This window comes from Mauremys mutica, chromosome 12 (assembly GCF_020497125.1).
Source record: "Mauremys mutica isolate MM-2020 ecotype Southern chromosome 12, ASM2049712v1, whole genome shotgun sequence".
Classification (NCBI taxonomy): domain Eukaryota; kingdom Metazoa; phylum Chordata; order Testudines; family Geoemydidae; genus Mauremys; species Mauremys mutica.
Genome location: NC_059083.1, coordinates 34186621 through 34194827, shown reverse-complemented (window position 1 = coordinate 34194827; position 8207 = coordinate 34186621).

Sequence of the window (8207 nt, the reverse complement as noted above, 5' to 3'; positions counted from 1 at the left end):
GCAAGAAACAGCTGCTGCTGAGTTTAGTTCCTTAAGTCTAGATGATCCAGGACTGTGGACCCACTTGAGCAGTAGCCTGAGGGACTTCCTTGTACTGCATGGACCACAGCAAGTGAAAAATGTCATGTTTCCCAAAGACAATGAAAATAAAAGGTTCCACCAACACATTCCTGGTGTGAAATCCCCAATGGTGACAAAGTAGAGAGGCCATGGCTTATGTACTCAAAACCCCAGAATGCTGCATGCTGTTTTTGTTGCAAACTCTTCCAGTCTAATGTTCCAGCCACATTGGGGTCTACAGGAACAAAGGACTGGAAAAATCTGGCTAGAAATCTGGCATGCCATGAGAAGGCAGCAAATCACCAGAGAGCATTCCACAGGTGGAAAGAGCTTGAGATGAGACTAAGGTTAAAGGCCACCATAGATGATCAGCATCAAGAGAAGATTGTATCAGAGTCTCTTCACTGGCAAAATGTTCTGAAAAGGCTCATGCCATTGTGAGAATGCTTGCTACCCAAAACCTAGCAGTGTGTGGCACTTCAGATCAGCTGTATGTGCCAAACAATGGAAACTTCCTTAAAATTCCACTACCTTGGAAAAACCATTCAAAATGAGATCATACAGTTACTGGCAACAACAGTCTAACAGAAGATTGTGGCAGATCTGAAGTCAGCAAGATATTACTCTGTTCTTCCGGACTGCACACCTGACATCAGCCATATGGAACAAATGACTTTAATGGTGCATTTTGTAACAACAGAACCTAGTGAAAAAGTCCCTGCAATGGTGACTGTCAGAGAACATTGTCTAGAATTTATTGACATTGATGATACTACAGGAGCTGGTATGACAAATGTGCTTCTTAAAAAGTTGGAAGATAGGGGAATTGCAATAGCTGACAGGAGAGATCAGGGCTACGATAATGGTGCCAACATGAGAGGAAAGAACAGAGGAGTGCGCACATGGATCCGAGAGTTAAACCTTTGAGCTTTTTTTGTCCCATGCAGTTCTCATTCATTGAACTTGGTAGTCAGTGATGCAGCATCAGCTTCTAGAGAGGCTGCTGAATTTTGTAATGTAATTCAAAGCATCTATGTATTTTTCTCTGCATCTACTCATCAATTGCAATGAAGCAACATCTGGGAACAGCCTCTCTGACATTGAAACCACACGATGGGAAAGTCGAGTGGAGGCGATAAAGCCTATCAAACAGCAAATTGAGAAGATAGATGATGCCATAGTTGCCATTCTGGAGGATAATGCTATGACAGGAACTGTTCATGGGAGAGCAGTGGCGGAGGGAAATGGAATCACCAGAAACAGACATAACTTCAAATTTCTATGTGGCTTAGTGTTGTGGCATGACGTACTGTTTGAAATAAATGTAGTAAGCAAGAGACTCCATGGTGTTGACCTTGATATATCTGGAGCAATGGAACAACTGGACAAAGCAAAGTCATACCTGCAGTCTTACAGGTCAGATGAGGGATTTCAAAACATTCTGAAGAGTACACAGAAGTTGGCAGAGCAATTTCACATTGTAGCTATTTTCCCATCCATTCAAGAATACAAGAGTCACTGAAGAAGATATTTTGATTATGAGGCATCGGCTAATCCCATAAGAGACCCCAAACAACAATTCAAAGTTGAATTCTTTAACCAGGTGCTAGATTGTGCAATACAGTCAGTTGAAGAACGTTTCATGCAGCTCAAGGAACACAGCAGTGCATTTGGGATGTTGTATGATATTCCAAAACTCCTCACTATACCTGAAGAAGACCTACACCAGCAATGCAGGGCACTAGAGACAGTGTTGACACATGATGACATGTGTGATATTCAGGGCCGGCTCCAGACACCAGCGCGCCAAGCAGGCGCGTGGGGCGGCATTGTCGGGTCAGGGTGGCATTTGGCTCCGGCGGACCTTCCGCAGTCATGCCTGCGGGAGGTCCACCGGAGCCCCGGGAGGGGCGGACCTGCCGCAGGCATGACTGCGGAGGGTCCCCTCTTCCCGCGGCTCCGCTTGAGCTCCCGCAGGTATGACTGCGGCGGGTGCGCTGGTCCCGCGGCTCGGAGGGAGCCGCGGGACCACCACACCCGCCGCAGACCCTTCTGCCCCGGCCGCGGGACCGGGCGGCGCACCACGCCGCCCTGCTTGGGGCGGCGTAATTTCTAGAGCTGCCCCTGGTGATATTGATGCGAGTGATTTAGGTGATGAACTGAAAGCCCTTTCAAGATACATTTCAGAAGGATCAACTCCAAAGGCTGTTCTGGAATAAATGTGCACAAATAAGATGACCACCCTCTTTCCAAATGCTTTTGTTGCTCTGCACATACTTCTAACACTTCCTGTAACAGCTGCCAGTGGAGAATGCAGCTTCTCCAAGCCGAAGTTAATAAAAACCCATCTACACTCCACAATGACACAGGAGAGGCTGGTCAGCCTTGCAACCATCTCAACAGAGCATGAGCTGGCCCAGACTGTGGTTTTTCTGCAGGAAGCAGTTCAAATCTTTGCAACCACAAAGGCACAAAAAGCACCACTTTGATTATTCAAACAGATAAAAATGCCAGTGTTTACTATGCAGACAAGAAAAGTTACATTTGCTCTTCGGGCATTTGAAAGTCAAATGTTACTTTAAATTTTTGAACAAGGGATTTTAAGTTGTTAGTTCTCCTTTATTGGGGTAGGTAGCAGAGCAGCACCATGAGAGGAGTAGAACAGGAAGATGTCAGAATTTCAAAGTTTTGGGGGCATTATTTGAGCTCCCTGCCTCAGGTGCCAAAATGTTGTGGCCCGGGGGAGGGGCCTCCCTTTTATGTAACACCCAGCCAGCAAGTTAGCTATAAAACCACTGTTAGTAGCTGTTCTCAACTTGCTTTACCTGTAAAGGGTTAAAAAGTTCATAGGTAAAAGGAAGGGAGTGGGCACTTGACCAAAAGAGCCAATGGGCAGGCTAGAACTTTTTAAAATTGGGAAAAAATCTTCCCCTTTGTCTGTCTGTGTTGTTCTCCCAGAGAGCAGAGACAGGGCTGGAACTCTGCTATAAAAAGCTTTGGGCCAGATACGAAAAATCATCAAATCATACCTAGAAACTACTCATTTAACACCCCAGTAGATCAGGAAATGTCTAGGAAGACACAATTAGGCTGATCTCTGTTTATTTCTTTATGACTTGTTGACTCCTCTGTGCTAGCCCCAAATGCTTTTGTTTTGCTTGTAACCTTTAAGCTGGACCTCAAGAAGGTTATTTTTATGCTGAATTTTTGTACATGTTTTTTTTAAATCTATCAATAGCTTGAGTCTCAAATGTATTTTCTTTCTTGTTGTTTTTAATAAAATTTACTTTTTTTAAGAACAGGATTGGATTTTGTGTCCTAAGAGGTTTGTACACATGTTGTTTAATTAGCTGGTGGCAACAGATGATTTCCTTTGTTTTCTTTTTCAGCTCTTCCCTAGAGGGAGGGTGAAAGGGCTTGAGGGTGCCCCACAGGAAGGAATTCCAAAGTGCGCCTTCCCTGGGTTCTCAAAGGGGTTTTTGCAGTTGGGTGATGGCAGCATCTACCCATCCAAGGTCAGAGAAAAGCTGTAACCTTGGGAGTTTAATACAAGCCTGGAGGGCCAGTATTAATAAAAACATAAGAATGGCCCTACTGGGTCAGACCAAAGGTCCATCTAGCCCAGTATCCTGTCTTCCGACAATGGCCAGTGCCAGGTGCCCCAGAGGGAATGAACAGAACAGGTAAACATCAAATGATCCATCCCCGGTCACTCATTCCCAGCTTCTGGCAAACAGAGCTAAGGACACCATTCCTGTCCATCCTGGCTAATAGCCATTGATGGATCTATCCTCCATGAATTTATCTAGTTTTTTTTTTAACCTTGTTACGGTCTTGGCCTTCACAACATCCTCTGGCAAGGAGTTTCACAGGTTGACTCTGCATTGTGTGAAGAAATACTTCCTTTTATGTGTTTTAAACCTGCTGCCTATTAATTTCATTCGGTGACCCCTAGTTCTTGTGTTATGAAAAATAGTAAACAACACTTCCTTATCTACTTTCTCTACACCAGTCATGATTTTATAGACCTCAATCATATCTCCCCTTAGCCATCTCTTTTCCAAGCTGACAAGTCCCAGTCTTATTAGTCTCTCCTCATATGGCAGCTGTTCCATACCCCTAATAATTTTTGTTGCTCTTTTCGGAACCTTTTCCAATTCCAATATATCTTTTGTTGAGATGGGGCGAACACATCTGCATGCAGTATTCAAGATGTGGGAGTACCATGGATTTATATAGAGGCAACATTATATTTTCTGTCCTATTATCTATCCTGTCTTAATTATTCCCAGCATTCTGTCTGTTTTTTGACTGCCGCTGAACATTGAGTACATAGTTGGGATTATGCTTTCCAGTGTGTATTACTTTGCATTTATTAACATTAAATTTCATCTGCCATTTTGTTGCCCAGTCACCCAGTTTTGAGAGATCTTTTTGTAATTCTTCGCAGTCTGCCTGGGTCTTAACTATCTTTAGTAATTTTATATCAGCTGCAAATTTTGCCACCTTGTTGTTTACCTCTTTTTCCAGATCATTTATGAATATGTTGAATAGGACTGGTCCCACAACAGACCCCTGGGGGACTCCACTATTTACCTCTCTCCTTTCTGAAAACTGACCATTTATACCTACTCTTTGTTTCCTATCTTTTAACCAGTTAACAATCCATGAGAGCACCTTCCTTCTTATCCCGTGTTAGTTTACTTTGCATAAGAGCCTTTGGTAAGGACCTTGTCAAAGGGTTTCTGAAAATCTAAGAACACTATATCCACTGGATCCTCTCAGTCCACATGATTGTTGATCCCCTCAAAGAATTCTAGTAGATTGGTGAGGCATGATTTCCCTTTACTAAAACCATGTTGAATCTTCCTCAACAAATTATGGTCATCTATATGTTTGATGATATTGTTCTTTATTATAGTTTCATCTTTAGAATCCTTGCGGGCCCCCACCTTCTGCACTCAAAGTGCCAGAGTGGGGAATCAGCCTTGACAGGCAGACTTTAGCAAATTCAGGGAGTTGGTGGTAAGATCCCATGGGAAGCAAGTCTAAGGGGAAAAACAATTCAATTGAGTTGGTAGTTTTTCAAAGAGACATTATTACAGGCCCAAGAGCAAACAATATCACTGCGTAGGAAAGATAGGAAGTATGGTAAGAGGCCACCCTGACTTAACCAGGAGATCTTCAATGACCTAAAAATCAAAAAAGAGTCCTACAAAAAGTGGAAACTAGGTCAAATCACAAAGGATGAATATCAACAAATAACACAATTATGTAGGGGCAAAATTAGAGAGGCCAAGACACAAAATGAAATCAAACTAGCTAGAGACATAAAGAGTAACATTCTACAAATACTTTAGAAGCAAGAAGAAAACCAAGGACAGGGTAGGCCTGTTATTCAATGGGGAGAAATAATAACAGAAAGTGTGGGAATAGCAGAGGTACTAAATGATGTCTTTGTTCCGATTTTCACCAAGAAAGTTGGTGGTGACTGCACGTCTAACACAGTGAATGCCAATGAAAATGAGGTAGGATCAGAGGCAAAATAGGGAAAGAACAAGTTAAAAATTACTGAGACAAATTAGATGTCTACAAGTCACCAGGACCTGATGAACTGCATCCCAGAATACTCAAGGAGCTGACTGAGGAGATATCTGAGCCATTAGCAATTATCCTCGAAAACTCATGGAAGACAGCAGAGATTCCAGAAGACTGAAAAAGGGCAAAAAAGTGCCAATCTATAAAAAGGGAAATAAGGACAACCCAGGGAATTACAGATCAGTCAGCTTAACTTCTGTACCAGGAAAGATAATGGAGCAAATAATTAAGCAATCAGTTTGTAAACATCTGGAAGATAATGAGGTGATAAGTAACAGTTAGCATGGATTTGTCAAGAACAAATGAAGTCAAACCAACCTGACAGCTTTCTTTGACAGAGTAACAAGCCTTGTGGCTAGGAGGGAAGTGGTCGATGTGGTATATCTTGACTTTAGTAAAGTTTTTGATAGTGTCTCACATCACGTTCTCATAAACAAACTAGGGAAAATGCAACCTAGATGGAGCTACTATAAGATGGGTGCAAAACTGGTTGAAAAACCATTCCCAGAGATCAGGTTTCAGAGTAGCAGCCGTGTTAGTCTGTATCCGCAAAAAAAACAGGAGTACTTGTGGCACCTTAAAGACTAACAAATTTATTTTAGCATGAGCTTTCGTGAGCTAAAGCTCACTTCTTCGGATGCATAGAATGGAACACACAGACAGGAGATATTTATACATACAGAGAACATGAAAAGGTGGAAGTATGCATACCAACAGGCAGAGTCTAATCAATTGAGATGAGCTATCCTTAGCAGGAGGCAAAAAAACTTAGTTATCAATGGTTCACAGTCATACTGGAAGGACATAATGAGTGAGATCCCACAGGGATCAGTTCTGGGTCAGGTTCTGTTCAATATCAAGTTAAACATGTAGACATCCCCTCACTGTGTAATCACATTGAAGATTCTGGTCCCAATTCAGCAATGAAGTCCACCCCTATTCAAGAACACACTAAAAACAGTTGCTTAACTTAAGGCACATTCTTAATTCACACTGATTTTAAAATGAGTAAAGGATACACTTTTCTGTTTCATTCTGGATATAATTGGACATTTTTCCCATTGAAAGTATCAGAACAAGAGGATTCAGTGCACCCACCTCCACCCCAAGAAAAGCAAGAAAATTAGTGACAATAGGCAGAAAATGATAGTGATGGCAGCTGGGTTTGCAGCTCTATGTTTCTTTCAGTATTCTGATTACAGGAATTTATTTTGTTACAAATCTTCCTTTGCCTTCACTGGGTGCAGGGTCTGGCCCAGTGTTCTTGAATAAAGCACAACAACAATATAAATGAATTGCTAAGTCAAAGTGCAGTAAAAATGGTGTTGTAGTGCTAGGAAAGTGATCTGAAATGCATTTTGAACATATATCATTTTACATTGCACATGTAACATAGTATCTCCATAAAGAGTAAAACAAATTCTCTTGGGATTATCAAATCTTTGTATTAACAATCCATGCACAAAAATCAATGGCTGTTAAGGATTATATAAATAGAGCCATTTAGTTCAATGGTTTTCAAGCAGTCAAAGTTCACCTACCTGATCTGAGAAGTTCTATAACCATTAGGGTGTAACCTGGCCTTCCAGAATCCTCATTTGGTTACTGATAGTTTATATTCTAAAGACCGTTCCATTGTATCAATTTGCACAGTTACTTCTAGCTATAAAATAGCTGCAGAGGTTTATTGTAGTCTCTCTTTACAGTTTTTCATACTGGTAAATGTGATTTTCTCTTTTGGCTGCTGCCTTTGAAAGTAGAAGTACTAGAGGAATTGGGAAGTTGAAATCATTGCAAGCACTGTCATGTGGGCAAATTAGTATTCTCTGAAAGAAACAGCCACAATCCTGCTTCCCTAGAAGTATAATTATCAGCAGATTTAAAATATTCAAGTGCTTAAATTACCTGAATACAGTAGCAATTTTGAAGGGTCTTTTTTCTTCATTTTTTTGTGAACTATACTAAATATGAGAGATATAGAATAATAAAATAATAATAAAAATAAATAATTAATAATAACTATTTACATCTTATCATCAGAATATTTTTTTTTCCCATGGATAGCTAGGAATAGTAATACTAATGCCTTTGCATTGCTAACATGGAGTTTAGAGCAAACATCATTTTTTAAATGCCGGTATCATCTGAAAATTGAGGCCTCGACTGTCTGTGCTGAAAAGACTGAGGGCAGGTCTACACTACAAATTTACAGTGGCGCCTCCGTAGTGCTTCTGGTGAAGATGCTGTAAGCTGACAGAAAAGAGCTCTCCAATCAGCTTGATAACTCCACCTCCACAAGAGGCAGTTGCTATGTTGGTGAGAGAAGCGTAGTTTAGTATCACTACATTGCTCAGGGTGTGAATTAGTCATGCCCCGTAGCCATGTAAATTTTACCAAAGTAATTTTGTAGTGTAGACCCGGGCTCAGACTACAACTTTACAGAGAAATTACAGACTAGCATTAGGAATCCAGAATTCTGACTGGATACCAAACAACGGTGCTATCCTGGAACAAGTAGGAAATGGTGATATTTACTAAACAACATCACA